Raw genomic sequence first — 20577 nt, 5'->3', positions numbered from 1 at the left:
GGCTTGAGGTTGTGAAAAGAATTGAGTTTCTTGAACCGTCTCAAATAGATCATGATCAAAATTTGGACAAGGTATTGTTTGAGATTGGTTGTGGTAAAAATGCATGGGTGAGAGGAGTATGGATTGAATGGAAATATTTGTGGAGCCATAGAGGCAAATTATAAGCTATCAGGTGAGTGAATGAGTTGATCATATGAAGGTTGATAACATGGTGGTGATGGAAGGTTTGGTGATTGAGTGTTTAGAGGCGGAAGGTTTATTGATAGAAGGTTTGAAGATTTCTTTTTGTTGGTTCTTTGGGGTTTATTTTTTGGTTGAGATGAAGACATTTTTCTTTGGTGAATTGAGAGAGTATGTGAGGAAGATAATGATATTTTGTGTATGTGTGTGAAATGTTGAGAGTGTGGTTTGATTTTATAGTATTTTAATTATAATTTAATATTTTGAATTTTATTAATTAAAAACATTTTTTATTTAATTGTGAAGAAGAAGTTGGTGAATTTATGTTTGGAAATTAAATATGGTCAAAGATAAGCAATTCGTCCAAACCCTCTTCCACCAATGACATTGCTTTCTGCGTTTCTCTCTCTTCTCGCCAGACTCAATACGATGATACCTTAGCGAACCCCCTAGCGAGTGCTAGAGGGCGGTGTTTTCATGCCCTTAGCGAGCTTAGCGACTTCGTTTGGCGATTCCACTCTGTTTGGCCTTAGTGGATTTTTGACCTTCTTATGTGTCATTCAATGTTTGGGACTTAATGTGTAACATCCCAAAAATCTCAACAAATCTTTAACCTTTTGAAAATTCCCATTTACTAAAGAGGTAATTACGAAAACCATTGTTTCCAAAAGATTATTTAAAATCGGAATCGTTTACAACATAGTTCTCAAAACATTTTCATTATCAGAGTTTCCCATAAAATCATAAGTTCCAAAACACAAGGATGTGTACAGTCACACCTTCACCTTGCCACGATCCACTGAAGTACCTGAAACCATAAACCAAAACTATAAGCATGAAGCATAGTGAGTTCCCCAAAAGTACCCGCACAAACACTTAACACATATACAATAACAGCATGCAATGGGTCCACAGCTAAAAGAGTGGATTACCCTTGAGCCCACAGTATGAGTCTAGCCTGCCTATCGGGCCCACAGTTCATATCTGGCTTGCTCCTGAGCCCACAGCATAAGTCTGGCTAGCCCTGGGGGTCCACAGCTTATGTGTGGCTTGCTCCTAGCCTAATCAGTCATTAGACTGACACATAAATGTTTAGCCTTCAGTATGAGTGTGTCATACCGACCGTTCCTCAGCTCGTATCTGGAACGCTACTGAGCCATCAGTATGAGTCTGGCCTGCCCTACCCGGTCCTCAGCTCATATCTGGAATGCTAATGAGCCCTCAATATGAGTCTGGCATGCCCTCGTCGGCCCTCAGCTCATATCTGGATTGCTCCAGGGTTTGTTGGGTACCGCACGGAGCAGTACAACCTCAACCCAACCCAATATGTCGACATATAACAGATAATAACATATACTGATTATCATATAAATAGTGTCGCAGGCAGTCCGACAGATCTACCGGACTAGCATATCAAACTAGAATGCATATCTATCCCATACCCAGCATATCAACGAATATCAGGTTATCAAACCAATGGGTCGGCGTTGGTGCCTTCGACCCAAAAATAAAGTGAGGAAAACTCACCTCTCGATCTGATCCATAGTTGATAAGGTCCTGACCCTGAATCTCAGTTCTAATCAATACCTATCCATCCACATGACCAATAACCATCAAAAGCCGAAAGTACCAAACTACCCAAAATACCCTTTAGGTCAACTTGGTCAAAGTCAAAAGTCAAAGTCAACAGTCCATGTTGACTCCAACACGCCGTGTTGACTTGAAACATGTCGTGTTCCTCCCGCATCCAAACAGTTGGGAAAAATCCAGCCAACACGCCGTGTTGACCTGCAAACACGTCGTGTTTACCAGAGTTCTAGCAGCTTAATCCATTAAGCTGATTCCTTCGATTCCCAGAGGTCCAAAGCTCAGATCTGGACCAAAATGATAAGAATAAGGATAAAGTTTCCAAATTTATCCTCTGGGGCTACTCCAAAGGGTCCAAAACCCATCTATAAGTCATGAAGATGCAAGGACTTAACCAATAAGCACTCAATCCATAAAGTTGATGCCCAATACTTTCCAGAAGAGATTCTAGCACTAAAACCATCCCAAAAGTCGGTGCTTTATAGACATACGTGTCCAATGCATGTCTTGAACCCATATTAGGTCAACAATGAGGATTATGAACTAATCTCTATGCATGACAACAAAACTCAACCATAAACCAGATCCAACACTCTACAATGTCACCTTGACCTAGAGATTCATAAAGTTGCAAAATTTATTAGATCTAACCATCCTAACATTCAAGAACAAGAAGCTATGTGGACAAAACTCAAGATCTAGAAATATGCAAAGATAAAAATCGGATCTTCGACACTTACAAAGGTCCAGAAGGATGCCAAGTTGAAAGATGAGGGACTTGCTTGCTGGATCTTGCTTCCTTCTTCCAACTTCTTCTTTCTTTGGCTCCAAAACACCACACTAGCTCACAAATGAGAGGGAAAGATGATTAGGGTTTCATTCAGGGCTTGAGGGCTAATGGGGGCTGAGGGTGAACAAACCCTAGCCTCCTTATTCCTTTAAATTGGGGCAAAAACCCGGAAGATTAGGGTTTCATTTCCAGCAACCAACATGTCGTGTTCCAGGAGGCAACACGTCGTGTTTCTCTTAATGAGACCCACATATTTTCTTATCTCAACATGCCGTGTTGGTGCCTCCAACACGTCGTGTCAAATCCCCAAAAGGTGATTAATACCCAAAGTTGCTCCTCAAATTTCGGGTGTTACATAATGGTAACCAATGATTAAGTCCTATACCTTCATAAAATCTTAATATTATGTATAATAAATTTTATATCATGTTTTGGTGTCATCTGGTTGAGATCATTATTCATATGTTGTAAAAATGTCAATGTTGATACTATGTATCAATTGTTGCTTTTATTGAGCTTTTAGAGTTTATACTCGATAAATATCCAACTCATGGATGTTAATCTTCATGAAAATCTTGTTAAAATTTATTTTGTATGTTAATGTTCATGTTAATCTTTAGATAAGGATGGAAGGCTTTTGCAAAGTTTATAAAAAAATGCAGATTTGGAGAGAACATAAAATTCAAATTCATATCTTTTTGGAAGAAGTTGTTTACAGAGAAGAAGGAAAAAAGCAATGAATTTACTTAATACCATGGAGTCATGGAATATAGATAATTTGAAATATCGTGTTTTGTAGAACATAGTTATGGATGTGCTTTTAATCTGAATTTCTACCATTTCATATGAGGCGACATTTAGTGTTGGGAGTAGAGTTATCGATCCATACCAAAAAATCTTAATATCATGTATAATAAGTTTTATATCATGTTATGGTGTCATTTGGTTGATTTGTTGGATTAGGTGTCTAAGCCCATAACTATTTTGGTATGTACTTGACCCGATTATGAGCATGGTCCTTTTGGGTTGCCTTCACCATAGCAACTGATAGGATGAATTATAGAGAAAGAGGATTAATTATGATTTGTTAATATATTATGTGAATAATATTTTAAAAGAGAAATCATATTGTTCAATTAATATTAGTCAAGAATTAATTAAGAATTAATTTTTGTGGCTAAAAGAGATTAATCGAATAAAGGGGACTATTATGCAAATCATTGATAGTTGCATAAATGGGCTAATGGACTCCATAGAGTTGGAGTGGACGAAATTTATGGGGAAGCCCATAAGATTTCGTCCAAGGCCTCTAAGGAGGGAGTCCATGGGCTGCTTAGGGCCTAAGCAGTCAGATTAGGGTTTCCTGGTTGAAAACCCTAATAGCCTAAGTATAAAAGGAACCCTTGGCAAGCCAAAAACATCCCTAACCTTCTAAGAGAAACCTTAGGACGTTTTTGGTGCCTCCCCCTCTCTCCTTGTTTATCTTGTTGCTTATGGTGTTTGTGACTTCATTAGAGGTGCAACATTTGAGGCACTAGGCTTTCAGAAGTCAATTACAAGAAGGATTCAGATTGTTATTGCAACATAACAATCAAGGTAAGATCTAAACTCTATTCTTTTGTCAATTTCGATTATTTTATGCTAGAATTAGGATTTATGAGCTTTGGATGATTATTGCATGTATATTAGACAAATTAGATCCAAAGCTTTAGGGTTTGCATGTACACCATAGGATTGATGTAGTGCTCAAAACCCATCAGTGGTATCAGAGACTGGGTTGTTTGTTTGATGTATTTGATGCTTTACATGATTATTCAAAGCTGGAAATCGAAATTTTTTGGATCCGGAGGCTGGACTCGCCGAGTTCACTGGCAACTCGACGAGTCCAATATTGGTTCGACGAGTCGGAGTATCAGATGCCATATTTTTTGGGTTTTTGACCTATTTTGCTGTGGGATAATTACCAAAAACGAGTCGGGTTTTTGACCTATTGATAAAATCCGAATTTTATTGATTTGGAGTGATTATCCTTACCAAAATAAAAGATAATTGTCAATTAATTAGATAATCATTGCCTTATATGATAAACTTGATTTATTTGAATTATCTAATTGGATTATCTTGCCATAAAATTGAATTAGGTCAAATTTAGATAATTACCAATTATTTGATTAATTAAATTATTTTGTAATTTGACCTAGAAAGTTTTGAAAAGTTTCAAAAGTTGCCCTCAAGTTTTGGAATTTAAATTTTTTGATTAAAAGTTTAATTTTGAAATATTTAAATTCTAAAACCCTAGTAATTTGAAAAGTTTCAAAAATGTACCTCTTGGTTTTGTAATTTAAAATTTAATTAAATAGCTTTAATTTTGAAATCTTAAATTTAGAACCTTGATGTTTTGAATAGTTCAAATTGCACCCTTATGGTTTTATTGAGTTAATTAAAAAGTTTAATTAAAAGAGAAAATTAATAAAACCACGTAGTATTTTAAAAGTGTAAAATACACCCTTATACTATATATAAAATTAAATGTCTAATATTATATATGTATTAGTAAAGAGTCAGTCTTACCATTAGTAGGCCTCATTCACGAAGCTGGTCTATAAGGGGTGTTTAAGGAAGCGGCCTATAAAATGACCGTCATTGGATATCCACTCTTACCCACCGCACTGTTGACTAGTGGAGGGTCGTTAGCCGAACGGGTAGGATATGACGCAACCTTCCATTATAAGTATAATAAAGTACAAAGTAACTAAATTTTTTTATAAATTCCCAAATCTTAGTTGCTTTAGGAAAAATGTGGAATTGATGTTATTCCATGAAATTACACTTTGTACCCTTGCCCAGAAATTAGTGGAGCGTGTGTGGTTAACCGGCATACTAATTTGAGTCTAGAGAAGGGGGCAAAGGGTGACTCGATGCTTGTCATAGATCAATAGAGCGTGTGTGGCTAACCGGTACATTGATTAGGTGACTGTAACATTGGGGGAACCAAGTATATTTGCATGGTTATCCACACCTTGTTTGTGATCCTTGACATCCCAGTCATAAACGTGAAGGGCATAATCGAGATTAAACATGCCATTGAAAAGTTCAATGAATCTCAAAAGATCTAGGAGTTTCAATTCATCTAAAACCTAAACTTCCTCTTCGTTTTTTATGGTGGAAATTGGTAAATCGTCATTTACCTACCTTCAAATGTTCTGCAACTGGATTACGGCATCCCTCTTCCAAGTTGTAGAACATTGTGTTGGGTCCTAGCCTTAATATCTCATTTGGGTGTTTTATTAAGGACTCAATCAACTGACTTGAATTTTCTCCCGTTTTGAAGATGTCTGATTCTAACTATGGTCTTCCCAAGTCCCTTGGAACAAGCTTTCCACATGAAGATGATATTCCACAATTTGATCGAGGAACAAGAGATCATTCTTCACTTCCTCCACATCCTCCTATTGTTCTCCCTGACCCACAAGTTCGAAGGCTTAAAAAGTTCGAGCTCACTCAAGCCCTTTTGGCAAGTAAACACGAAGATGGAAAGTATGTGTGTGCACACGTCTTAGAGATGAAGTCACACATTGACAGGTTGGGTATGTTGGGTATTTTTGTCTCCAAGGAACTGGCTGTTGACTGGGTTCTTAAGTCGCTTCCTGAATCATATAGTGAGTTCGTTAGAGAGTACTATATGATGGACCATGACGTGACCCTCATTGATCTCACCTATTTGCTTATTGCTGCTGAATCAGCAATGATTTGGCGCACTGGTCAAGCAAATTTGTCTGGAGAATCAGCGTCCCAAACTTCCATGGACATTGAAAATGGCGACATTGGAAGTCCAGAAAAGGTAAATTCTAATATAGTTCCTTGTGCCATTCCCAAAGAGTCCATTTGTTTATACTGCCAAGAGAAGGGGCATTGGTTACGAAGCTTCCCTGACTACCTGATAGATCTAAGAGATGGGAGAGTCAAGATGTATGGCTCTACTTCAGGTAAAATCCACTATCTAACTCTATTAAGTTCCTAGTTTAGATTCTTAATACATGATGTGATAAGATTACATTTTGATGTTTTGTAGGATCGAAGAAAAAGGAAGCTTAAAAGAAAGAAGTGAGCTGAATCTGGTCATGAAGAAATGGATTTCGATCGCATGATTCAAAGATTGGATTTTTGAGCTGCTACTTTAGAGTTAGGATAGATTGCTAAATAATATTTACATAGTTTTCATTTGTAATCGCATTGTAAGGACAAGATTTTTCCGCAATAAAATAAATTTTGATTTTTTCTTATTTATGTTTCCTTGCAATGGATTTTATAAAAATTGGTGTTTGAATGTTTCTATTGTTAGCAATATTGTGAATGGATTTGATTCATAATTATGTTATTTGTGGTAATGTCAATATTTTGCCAAATAAGGAAAGTTTCTCATCGCCCAAGTTTCAATTGGACAGAAACTTTGAATCATGCAACTGGTATTGTGTGATGAATGAAAACCTTTATATTTGGGAAATCAAGACTAATTCCTTGTTCACATAAGAATCTGAGTCAAGTGAAGGACTAGGAGATCGGGTACATTTGGTTGTGCGTTGGCCGAGTCCACCACAAAGAACAATAAAATTATTCATCATGATTTCCTAAAAGTTTAGTAAATATGGTTACACTTACAAGATTAAGTATAATTTTGAATCATTGAAAAGTTTCAATGAATAGCATAACGAATAAGAAGAATCAAGTAGGTAGAAAGATAAAAGTTTCTTCAATCTGAAAAGGTGGGAGAGTACATTTGTATCATGTTTTATGATCATCTTAGTGATTATGATACCATATCAGAATTGATCCTCTAAGGACACCTTAGTGCATTTCCATGGCTAAGAGAGGAATCGTGAATTGTTGGAATGGTTAAATCAAAAGATGATTCATACTTTGTTCCAAAATCAAGTCTTAGAGTTATACTCCAAGATTGTGACTTGAGTGACATGTCGTAAGAAGGTTTATAACACTTATCAAATGTGGAGTTTGAAAAGTCTTCTTATGAAATTGGCACGTTGTGATGTCTTGAAGAAGAGAAAGACCAACTAGGACCAATTGTGTGAAGTGTTAAACTTGATAAAAACTACACTAACTCTTGAATATTTGGTTGCCAAGGAATGTTTATTGACAAGAGAATCATATATGTCAAGAGGACAGTGGGAGTCTTAAAGATCTTGAAAAGTTTCAAGAACTAATCAAGAGTAAACCTATAGTTCATCACTAGCACACGACTTGAGGTTTATAACCTATCGTGTTGACATAATTTTGTTTATGTTCCATTCCAGTTAAGTTAACTATGTATGTGAGTTCTATGAGTTCTCATTTGACTGCATAAAAGCAAAGCACCTTGTTCAATGGAAAGTACATTGATATGTATAGGTGAGTTTCTTAACAACCTGGAAGCAATGGTGGGCACTCGTGCTATCATGAGGCAAGAAATTGAGATTGAACAAGTTCAGTCCGTATGAGTTTGGATTTGTCGCAAACCTTGTCTTACGATTATGGTTATGGCAAATTCACATGGATAGGAACGCATACACTATACAAAATCTGAGTGTAATAAGGTTTCTCTCCAATTCATGAAAATGATTGTGAGGAAACGCTTTCACTAGGAAGATTTTAAGGAGATAGCTATTGTGTAAATTGCGTTCTCAAATTCGATTATGATTACGACATCCCTCTTCATAGTTCGAATTATGAGATTTGACAATTAGTTTGAACAATTAAGACTTATTGCTATAAGTTCTGAAATTGTTTAGACATGCATTTGAGCTTTCTAAACGGTGTATGAGCTTAGATAAAAGTTTATCGAAGTGTCTCGTGTCGGAAATAATGAATTTTGGTTAAGAAAGTCAATAAGTATTGATTTCTAGAAGTCCAGCTGATTTTTGGATACATGTCAATGCTAGTGGGAGCATAAGTGTTATGCTGCTAAGGAAATAATCATCATGTTAGTGGAAGCATGATTATTTTAAGTATTGCAAGTTAGCAATATTAATTATAGAAAACAAAAGTTTCACCTTGCAAAGTTGCAGGGGTTGAAAGGTTGTTTTGCTATAATTAAAGGAGAGAATATTATACTTCATTTAATCAAATTTAGTCATATATATATGAATGTTATGTTGAAATGGTTCAACGTAAGGAAATTTTATATATGGAAAGGATAAATGTGTTCTCAAAATTTGGTTATGATTACGACATCCCTCTTCATAATCAAAATTTTGAGAATATGGCAAATAGAAATATTATAGCAGGAGCGTGGTAAAGTATCTTGTTTTTATGTAAGACATTATGAATCACGTCCCATACGCTTTGGGTATAGGATCGATTGCATATGCTATAATATCCGATCGTTCTGATTTTCCAAATGCTTAGGGCATTAAGAGTGAAAAGGATCAGAACCGGATTTTACTAAATTGATTAAAAAACGGTCAAGGACAATCTGAGGTTCGCTAAGGATTGGTCGTTTGTGCGCAGTTGGAAGTAAAGTATTGAATGGAACATATTGACGTTATTATGAATAGATAAGACTCTATTAAGAATGAGTTGTCATATGGCAAAATAGAAATGTTTCCATATTGGGAGTTGGACGTTAAGAATCTATGTCTAGATTAGAAACTTTTATGCACGAAGGATGTTCAAAGGAATGTACTTTGAATGTGAGACTTCATAATAGAGCACTTTGTAATTCCATTGGCCGAGTCTTGGTGACTTTGTGCTGTGGCATTACGAAAGGATCGTTGCATAAAATGTTAGAATATAACATATTCTAGTAGTGGCAAGAATTGGGTATTCTTACACTTATGATAAGGATTAGGAGTTGTGAAATGAGTATCGTTGGAAATGTGTTCAATTGATCTATTTCACAAAGTATGGACCATAGGTAAACATTGTGTGCATGCTTGGAGTGTGGGACAACAGTTGTTATAATTCGAGTAATAAGTTGATTATCCGAAACATTATACAATGAATAATGTGTAATCAATATGGTGACTAAATAAAAGGTGTTTTATTTATACTCACAAGTTTGAGGCCATATTGGATTCGATTATTCTTGTGTTTCACTTTGCATGTTTTGACTTCCCGAATAATATGATTATTCAAACCATCCACAGTCGATAAATACTTTGGAAGTAGGTATTGAAGCTAGACGGTCGTGAATTGGTTTGTAGACTGTCTAAAGTGTATTAGACTGTTGGGAATAAAACCCTAATTGTGATTTGATGAACAAGATGCGGAAAATAAGAACACACACAAATAAAGAAGATATGTCGAATGATCACTCGATTTATTCAAAAATGAGAAATAAATTACACTTTCAGCATAGACTAAAGAATCTAACACTACATAAGAAACCTCACAACGTGGTGGCTACATTTTGCCTCACTCTTAACCCTAATAATGAATAATACATGACTATTTATAGGGAAAAGACAAGTCTTGGGCTTTTAACCTACACTTCATCAAGGGGGCCCATTGCCATCATCCATGGAGTACTTTGAAACCGTACAATCTCCCCCTCAAAGTATGGAATGGATGACAATGCTTTAATTTCCAAAACAAGCATCTAGCAAATAAGAAAAGATCCCGCAACGAGGAATATTTGAAGCAATCTACGAATCTTGATTCTTCAATAGTCTTCAATAACGGGTTCTAGGATATATATATATATATATATATATATATATATATATATATATATATATATATATATATATATATATATATATAAACCAAGCACTAAAGTAATGTTTTAAATTTCATTTTCTGATGTAATCCCAAAGATCTTCAATAAAGCCAAACCCGCCATTAAACCCATTTCTAAACAAAGAAACCAAATCACTTCTTGTCTTTGAAGAAGTCCCCCTACAAGTCACAATGATATTCAAATAAAATAATGATATAAGTCACTAAAAATTATCATGTAACAACCCAAATTTAAGATTCGTAATGCCACTTGATCGAGAAAATACTAGAATTCAGAGATATCTCAAGGCCTTAGAAGAGCTCGATGAAGAACTGCTACTGTAAAGGCTACTTCTCTGTAAAAGCCTTAGAAGAGCTCGATTAAGAACTTCTACTGTAAAAGCTACCTACATATCGCTACCACAAGCTTCATAAAAAATCTTCAAATTTGAAAAGTCACAAATCCAATTTCGAATGGCCATATCAAATTCTCCCCCGATTTATAATCAAAAACATGATTATAAAACCTTCAAATGGTCATGAGAATGATCTTGAATGGATAAACAAATACAATGCTCCCCCACGACAAATATGAAATAAACATTGAAGTTTAAAATCTTAAAAAGTCGAAAAAGTTTGACGTTATTGTGAAAAACGACTTTCCAAACCGCCAAGACTTGTTGGAATCCATAATTTTTTTTGTTCACGAAAAAAATATGTGCATTAAAAATCCAAATCTGTTCACCAGCCCTTAAATTTGCAAACATTTTGGAATGTAGGGCTGAAATTGTTACTTTGCTGAAGGTCATGGACTGAAAAGGTAAATCAGCATCAATGTCGCTTTGATTTGTAATAATTTCGGAACAGGGACGAAAAACTGCCAAGTTGTTGAAGTTACAGGGACCAAAAATGTAACTCGAAGTCATCTTCCCCATTTATCTTCAGATGAATGAACGAACAATAATATCGACTCAAAACCATTCATACAACATGAGCTACGAATCCAAAATAATTAACTCCGAGCAGACCTTCATTCCAAGCACACAATTACGAACCCGAGTCCAGTCTTATTTTCGATTGCGAGCTGACTGGAACTCTGAATCCAGGTTCGTTCCGAGTCAAGAAACTTCAGTTCCGATTGCGAACCATTGTTAACTCCGAATTCCGATTGTGAACCATTTGAACATGTTCGCATTCTGATGTTCAGTATTATAGCTGATTGCGAGTTCCATATCACGAATCCGATAATGTTCGCAGGGGAATCCGTTCGACCTAAATCAACTATTTGAAGTGTAAATGCGAATCAGTGTGACCTCTGATTGCGAGCATTAAAAGCTCTGAACATTCCAACAGTGAACAGTCGAGTCCGAAACCGATTTTAATTTTGACTTTCAAAGAGGATATGAGTGCGAACCTAGAATCCCAATCCCGAATCCTAGATCGTTCGCATGTAAGTTTATTCATATCGATTTTGACTTCCAGTGTTGACCAGCAAATGGCGAACAAACATACAACCACTCTGATTCATTCATTCTTAGCAACGTGATTCAGATGGATTTTGCAATTCCAGTATAGAATTAAGTCCCAATCGAATAACATTCTTCCGACTGCCAAATGTTCATTACCCCATTGTTCCAAAAACTTATGCTCATCGATTTGTCTATATTTGTTCTTCATCGGTTCAAAGTTGATTAGGTTAAACAAAACCGATTTGAAGACCAAAACTCAGGAGCAAGACCAAAGTCAAATACAAATCTAGAATTGTAAGGTACAGCAGAACAACCGATTATTCAATCGTCATGAAATAAAAAAAATTGATATGCGAGATTTGAGATTTCAATAGACGATATAGGAACAATAATCAGTGAACGAATATTGTAGGCTAAAGAATGAACAGTAAACAGACTTGTTGGGCTCAAGAACAATATAGAATCGAATAAATGGACTAAATTAAGTGAAATAGATCCATTGACATCAAAAGAATGATGAGATCAACTCAATGAACAGAAAAACGAATTGGATTAAAAGATATACCAGATGAACTGCAGAAGAACACCATAAATCATCATGAACAGTATCTTGTACAGAAAGCTCGATTCCAAGACGCCAACACCAATAAACTTCAATAACTAGTGCAGAAAATCATCAAATCAAGAACCGATACTTCAAAAATCGATAGATCTTCAAAGACCCGCTCTGATACCACTTGTTGGGAATAAAACCCTAATTGTGATTTGATGAACAAGATGCGGAAAATAAGAACAAACACAAATAAAGAAGATATGTCGAATTATCACTCGATTTATTCAAAAATGAGAAATAAATTACACTTTCAGCATAGACTAAAGAATCTAACACTATATAACAAACCTCACAACGTGGCGGCTACATTTTGCCTCACTCTTAACCCTAATAATGAATTATACATGACTATTTATAGGGAAAAGACAAGTCTTGGGCTTTTAACCTACACTTCATCAAGGGGGCCCATTGCCATCATCCATGGAGTACTTTGAAACCCTACATAGACATAGCAAAAGTTTGCTACAACGTTCATGAGTGCTTATGAATTAAGATTTGAGCATTGGATTAAACCCACGCTCACTTGAATCACTTCATGGATTTTATCACGAGTGATTAGTGAGACGATAATATCTTATATTCTTGAAACCGAGATATGCGAGTTGTAATTTACAAGTCGGTTGCACATTGATAATCTGTAAACGCACCAGTAACTTGGTGTTATAAAACATATTGTTGTGTGTGATTTGATGAGTAAGTACAAGCGAGCATTTGAGTCAAAGTTTATCCGTTCCTTTTACCGAATGTGGGATAAAAGAGATATCTGTGGGCCCCTCGATGATTTAGTGATGACACCCTAAGTGCTTGGCCAAGACTGGACTAAGTTGATGTGTTCAATTGTATTCTGTTGTCAGTCGTCATAATTCGGAAATCGGGAAACAACATATGAACAGAGAGTATGATTAAAATCCATGTCTCAGTTCATACGATATCTAGAATGGAGGAATATATGATCCCTTATCTATATGAAACACTTCTGATAAGATCAGAGTTGACAGCGGATTTTGAAAGGTACGCTTGCTGATCAGGTTCTGAAGGCGTACATGCAAATAGTTATTAGACTTATCCAAGTCGGAATGCCCTTAGCGCAACAGTATCCTTCTTGGCCTATCCCTTCAACCTATGGCACAACAATGTTCCCTTGTTGCTCCATATCACTCCCACTTGATCCAAACCTCTTCCAGGTGCTCCAAACCCCCTTCTGTACAATCCGCTCCTTTGGCACTTGATTCGTTCCTTTTTCAGGTGATCCATTCCTTTCTCAGATGATTTGTTCCTTTGTCACATGGTCCATGAACCCCAAGTGCTCCATTAAGTTCCACGTGCTCCAAATGCTCCATGAACATGATCCAAATGCTCCATGAACATGATTCAAATGCTCGAGTCACATTTAACAATCTCCACCTTGACTTGAGCATCCTCTGAAATCCACCACAAACAAGAACTTCCTATTTCATCCTGCCATCAATCCCTAAAGGGGCTTACCTCCTGCGAACATCCACCAAGTCCAACCAAAGCTTGAACTACTCTTTAAGCAACGACCTTGTCACCATGTCCTCCGGATTCACCTTGGTACTAGACTTTTGAATACATAATCTGTCATAGAACATGATAGGTTTCTCAACCTTCAAAAGAAGACTCTGAACAAGACCAACCGCCAATCATCTTCTTATATCAAGATCACTTTCATGGTCCAAGTCTATCAATCCAACCAAGTCCATATGTTATGCATTTTCACCATACACCAGACCAACATCAAGCATTCCCTTTAAGTGTCGCAAGATCCGCTTGACCACTTCCCAATGAGTTTTCCCCCGATTACCTCGAACCGCCAAAGAAGTGCCAACAAGTTTGGATTGATCACAATAGAATGACCGCAAGATTTTCTCAAAGTAATGAAAATGTATAACCATCTTTCTCTTGTCACACCCCCAAACCAGAACGGCGGAAACATTCGGGGGTGGAGGACTTCATGTAGTATCACAACAATGCACAATAGTACTCAAAGTACAACAACCACCATTGTATTTACAAAGGTATAAGTTTTACAATTGTGTTCAAAACATAAAGTATATGAACTCAAAAGTAAAAGTTTAAAAGACATGAGTTTATAGCTCTCCGTCTTCTCAAAAAGTTGTGGTTGTACCTGTATCACTGTTTCCCTGTGAATACAATTAGTTTTTGAAAATGTGTCAACAATTAAGTTGGTGAGTTCATAAGTATGTTTGCAACTGAAATCTGTTTTATTGTATATTGATAAAGTGAATCATGTTTTTCTAGAATATCCTATATTTTCTGCTATGTTATACTGTAAGCAAAATGTATAATGAATTTTGTAATAACAACTTGTAAAATGTAGTTTAGTTCTCGTAAAACCTTGAAAAGTATGTTTTCTCTTGAGTTGAAGTAGTATTTATACTTGTAAGATACTATATTATAATTTTATAATTAAATAAAACTATGTGAAGTATTACTTATTCATACAATAATCATTTTGTTCAATACCAAATTGTGAGTTATCATAACCATGCTTGATGACCTAGGATCGCCTAAAACACGACGTTCTTCAGGTGTTGAAATATGGTACGACAGTTGTCACCCCAGGCCTGCCGGCCTAGCAGTTGCAAGCAGCTTAGGTGCGGGATTGTCAGTCTCGTATAGATCTATACACAAGTGTCACGCTCTCACACTAGGAGACTCTGGTTATAATTTTTAGAACTTTTGTTTTATACTTAAATAAGTACTTTAAGCGTGTCTGACAAGTGATATATCGATGATTACATGTAGAACAATAAAAAGTTATTTTGTAATAACTATACTGAAAGTAAATTTCATAAACTATATAAAATATAGTCTTATATGTTTGTTTCTTAGTAAAGTATTTTGTTTGTTTTCTGATAATGTTATCTATTTGTTTTCATGTTATGTACTTTGAAACTTGAAACAAGTGAATGAGTTCTCTAAACTATACCTATTATAGTTTAGCAGTTTGTTTTACAGTAAGAATCTGTAATACTATTATTCCATGAAATTCTCTATTTGTACTCAGGTAGTATCAAACAGTTTGAAAACCATTTTATATTTATATAATTGTGATTAGTTAGACATTCGTTTAAATAACTTTACCCCAAGCCCACAACCAAACAAGGAACAGGAAATGGGGTCAAATTATATATTCTGAATCTTCTGAATCCAAATTATAAAATTTACACATATATAAATATGTAATTTTATTAATTATAACAATTTAAAAGTACTAAAAATATTTAAAAACTTTTAAGATATTAACACAACTTTATTTTGTTTCACTTGAATCCCCCCCCCCCTCCTTAAAACTGTAAAAACTATGAAAATACGGGGGTATGAACTCACTTGATAGGTGGTTATTCGGGCAGAGTTTCGCTTCTTAGAAGAGAGTTTTCTTGATGTAACTGAGAGTTTTTGATGAAAAGCCGGCTTCACTCGGGCAGAGTTTCAGATTAAAATTGAGGACTTCGGGACTTGCTTCAAGTGGTAAGGAGGTTCCCGAGGCTTCGGAGGGTTTAGAAGAGCTTAAAAGAGTGTTTAAGTAGAGAGAGGTTTTGGAAATTCTAAACAAAACCCGGAGGTCTCGCATCCTATTTATATGAGGGTTCTGGCCCTCATTACGCTGGGCGTAATGTTCGTGTACGTTGGGCGTACTACCAAAAACCTTAGTACGCTGGGTGTACATCTTGTACGTGGGGCGTACTAGTTCAAGCCTTATCTGACCTTCGGACGTGGTGAAGCTACGAGGCACGCGTCGAGGCTAGTCTCATTACGTTGGGCGTAATCTTTACGTACGTTGGGCGTAGTGGCCACCTGGCTTCGGACGCGTCGATTGAGCGAGATACGTGTCGCATGTGAAGAAAGAGGCGACGTGCACAATCTGAGGCCTTGCTTCCGAGTACACTGGGCGTACTCATGTACGCTGGGCGTACTTCCTTTTTTAAAACTTCGAAAATTCATATCTTTTGCATACAAACTCTGCTTTTAACGTTATTTATATCCACGCGTAGGTGAGACCATGATCTACAACTTTCGTTTAGACTCCGTCGGCTAATTTTGATTTTATTTTTAAAGTTATATTTTTAACATGCCGGGACAGGAAAAGTTCGTTAAAAATTCATAACTTCTTCATCCGACGTCCGTTTTCGTCTGTCTTTTTACCGTTGGACTTCTTTTGATAAGATCTTCGATTCTCGTTTAGGTTGTTTTGGCCAGAAATTGTTTGAACTAAACTTCTAGTTTCGGGTTGTGTGTTGTTGTGTCGAAACTTAGAAAAATCATAACTTCTTTATTCGAAGTCAGATTCAGATGTTCTTTTTATGAATTTTCTCGGTTTAACGTATACTATAACTTTCATTTAGATAGTTAAGGCTAAAAATCATTTTATTGAAAACTCACTTTTTACGTTAAACAGTGTTTTGCTGGTTTTATCGCGGATTTTCGATAGGTCATTACTTCTTTGTTATGACTCGGATTTGGGCGTTCTTTATATTTTTGGAATCCTTGACACGATTTCTACCACTATATTCATCCCAAACAAGTTTGTTTAACATTTCATTTTTGAGGGTCAATTATGTAAATGCATATAGTATACAAAAATTTCTCTTTTTTATTGATATATACTATTACATAGAGTCGAAATAACGGGTTGTTACATTATCCCCCCGTTAGAGAGAATTTTGTCCCGAAATTAGGACTATAGCGTTACGGAAAGTCTAGGGAAAGAGATGTGGATATTTCTATTTCATCTGATCTTCTCGTTCCCAAGTGAATTTAGGTCCTCGTTTTGCAATCCAACGAACCTTCACTATCGGGATACGAATTTGTTTAGTTCTCTTCACTTCCTTGTCTAAGATTTCTACAGGTTGTTCTACGAAGTTGAGACTCTCATTTAATTCGATTTCGTCGAGTGGGATAACAAGAGTCTCGTCGGACAAACACTTCTTGAGATTCGAGACATGAAAAATGGGATGAATGTTACTGAGTTCATGCGGTAGATTGAGTTTGTAAGCAACAGGACCAATTCTAGCAATGATCTGGAATGGTCCAATGTACCTTGGATTTAGTTTGCCACGTTTACCAAACGTATCATTCCTTTCAAGGGTGAGACCTTCAATAGAACGCGGTCACCAACTTTGAATTCCAAGGGTTTTCGTCATTTATCCGCATAACTCTTCTGTCTATCTCGAGAAGCTTTCAACCGTTCCCAGATTTGGATAATCTTTTCTGTGGTTTCACGAATAATCTCAGGACCGGTTAGAGCACTATCAGGTATTTGGTTCTTTGCTAGTTGTGTATCGCCCACTTCAGCCCAGCACAGAGGGGATCTGCACTTATGGCCATAGAGAGCTTCAAAGGGTGCAACTTAATACTAGTGTGATAATTGTTGTTGTAGGAGAATTCAACAAGCGGTAAATGGGTATCCCAAACTATACCGAAATCTATCACACAGTCACTTAACATGTCTTCCAGCGTTTGAATTGTTCTCTCGCTTTGCCCATCTGTCTGAGGATGGTACACTGTACTCATGTCAAGATTTGTTCCCAAGGATTTTTGCAATGATTTCCAAAACCGTGAGGTAAATCTACTATCTCGGTCAGAGATAATAGATATTGGCACACCATGCAACCTTACTGTCTCTTTTATGTACGTCCTTGTTAACTTCTCCATTTTATTTGTTTCTTTTATTGGCAGGAAGTGGGCGGATTTGTTTAATCTATCGACAATAACCAAAATGGTATCATGACCACCCGTTGTTCTAGGTAGCTTGGTTATGAAATCCATTGTAATCCGCTCCCACTTCCACTCAGGTATTTCTGGTTGTTGAAGTAAACCTGAGGGCTTTTGATTTTCTAATATGACCTTGGTGCAAGTTAGACACTTGCCCACAAAAGTAGCTATTTCGGCTTTCATGTTTGGCCACCAATAGAGCTTCTTTAGGTCCAAATACATCTTGTCTGAACCCGGGTGAACAGAGTATCGAGTTTTATGGGCTTCATTCATGACAACATCTCTGTAGCCACTGAACTTCGGTGTCCAGATTCGATTCATGAAATAACAAACTCCATTACCCTTGATTCCTAAATTCTTTTCCATTCCCCTCAAGGCCTCACTTGTCATGTTCTCAGGTTTCAAGGCTTCCAACTGAGCCTCCTTGATTTGTGCGGATAAGTGGGAATGGATAGTCATAGTCAGAGAATTTACTCGGCGCCCCGAGTACTCTTTCCGAATTAGGGCATCAGCTACCACATTGGCCTTGCCAGGGTGATAACGAATTTCACATTCGTAATCATTAAGTTTCTCTACCCATCGCCTTTGTCTCATGTTGAGTTCTTTCTGATCAAAGATGTATTGAAGGCTTTTATGATCAGTAAAAACTGTGCATTTAGTACCGTATAGGTAATGCCTCCAGATCTTTAGAGCAAAAACCATTGCTCCCAGTTCGAGGTCGTGTGTAGTATAATTGACTTCGTGGTTCTTAAGTTGTCTTGAGGAATAGGATACAACCTTTCCTCTTTGCATAAGAACACAACCTAGACCTTGATTAGATGTGTCGCAGTAGACTACAAAATCTTCAGTCCCTTCTGGGAGGGATAAGATCGGTGCACTGCAGAGGGATTGCTTTAATGTCTAAAAAGCAGTATCTTGTTTCTCCTCCCATTCGAATGAAATACCTTTTTGAGTCAAGGTGGTGAGTGGCTTCTCAATCCTTGAAAAGTTTTGGATGAATCTCCTGTAGTAGCTAGCGAGACCTAGAAACTAACAAATCTTTGTTGGGGTTCGTGGGGTCGCCCAACTTTCGATAGCCTTGATCTTGGAGGGGTCAACATGTATCCCATCCTTGCTGACTACATGACCTAGGAATTCCACCTTTCGAATCCAGAATTCACATTTTAAGAACTTTGCATACAATTTCTCTGCCCTTAAGGTTTCCAAAACTTGTCGCAAGTGTTGGCTGTGTTCTTCCTTACTCTGAGAATAGACTAGTATATCGTCAATGAAGACTATAACGAACTTGTCTAAGTAAGGTCAACACACTCGATTCATCAGGTCCATGAATACTGCGGGTGCATTCGTTAGACCAAAGGGCATCACTACGAATTCGTAGTGACCGTAGCGAGTTCTGAAAGCAGTCTTTGGAATGTCGGCTTCCTGGACTTGTAACTGATGGTGTCCTGATCTCACGTCAATCTTGGAGAAGAAACTAGCTCCTTGGAGTTGATCAAAGAGGTCATCTATTCGTGGCAAACGGTATCGATTTTTAATGGTAAGTTTGTTTAATTCCCGGTAATCTATGCACATACGAAATGATCCGTCCTTCTTTTTCACGAACAAGACCGACGCTCCCCAGGGTGAGAAGCTTGGTCTAGTGAAGCCTTTTCTGAGTAGTTCGTTCAACTGGCTAGACAGTTCTTGCATTTCTGAAGGTGCAAGACGATATGGGGCTTTAGCTACAGGGGTAGCTCCGGGAATCAAGTCGATTCGGAATTCGACTAGGCGTTCAGGAGGAACTCCAGAGATATCTTCAGGGAACACATCAGGGAAATCACAGACTTCAGGGATATCCTTGATGCTTTTCACTTCTTGTGTCTTATCAACAACGTGAGCTAAGAAGGCACAGTAATCTTTACGAAGATACTTCTGAGCTTTGACGCAAGAAATGATTTGAAGATTCGCACTAGATTTGTCGTCAGAAATAACGAAAGACTCGTTACTTGGTAGATTAAGACGGACGGCTTTCTCGAAACACAAGATATCAGCACGGTGAAGACATAACCAATCCATGCCGATTATGATGTCAAAACTTTTAATTGAGACTGGCATAAGGTCAATTTGGAATGAATGGTTATTTAGGGTAAGTGTGCATCCTATGTATATGTCATTGGTTTTCTCAGTTTTCCTGTTGGCCATCTCAACGGTAAATGTATCTTTTAGTTCTTTGGGATTTTGTTTTATAAAGTGTTTGAACTTATGGCTTATGAAACTTTTCTCTGCACTGGTATCAAAAAGGATGCATGCATAAGAATCGTTGAGAAGGAACGTACCGGTCACCACATTAGGATCTGCTACTTCTTCTTCATAGCCAATTGCCAAGACTCGCCCAGTACCACTAGCATTCTTTAACTTAGGACAATTTCTTTTGAAATTTCCTACTTCCCCACATTCGTAGCATGTTTGACTCACTCCCGTGGCAGGGACTT

This window comes from Lactuca virosa, chromosome 3, assembly GCF_052849685.1.
Source record: "Lactuca virosa cultivar CGN04683 chromosome 3, Lactuca_virosa_CGN04683_v6, whole genome shotgun sequence".
Classification (NCBI taxonomy): Eukaryota; Viridiplantae; Streptophyta; class Magnoliopsida; order Asterales; family Asteraceae; genus Lactuca; species Lactuca virosa.
Note: the sequence above shows the minus strand (reverse complement) of the source record.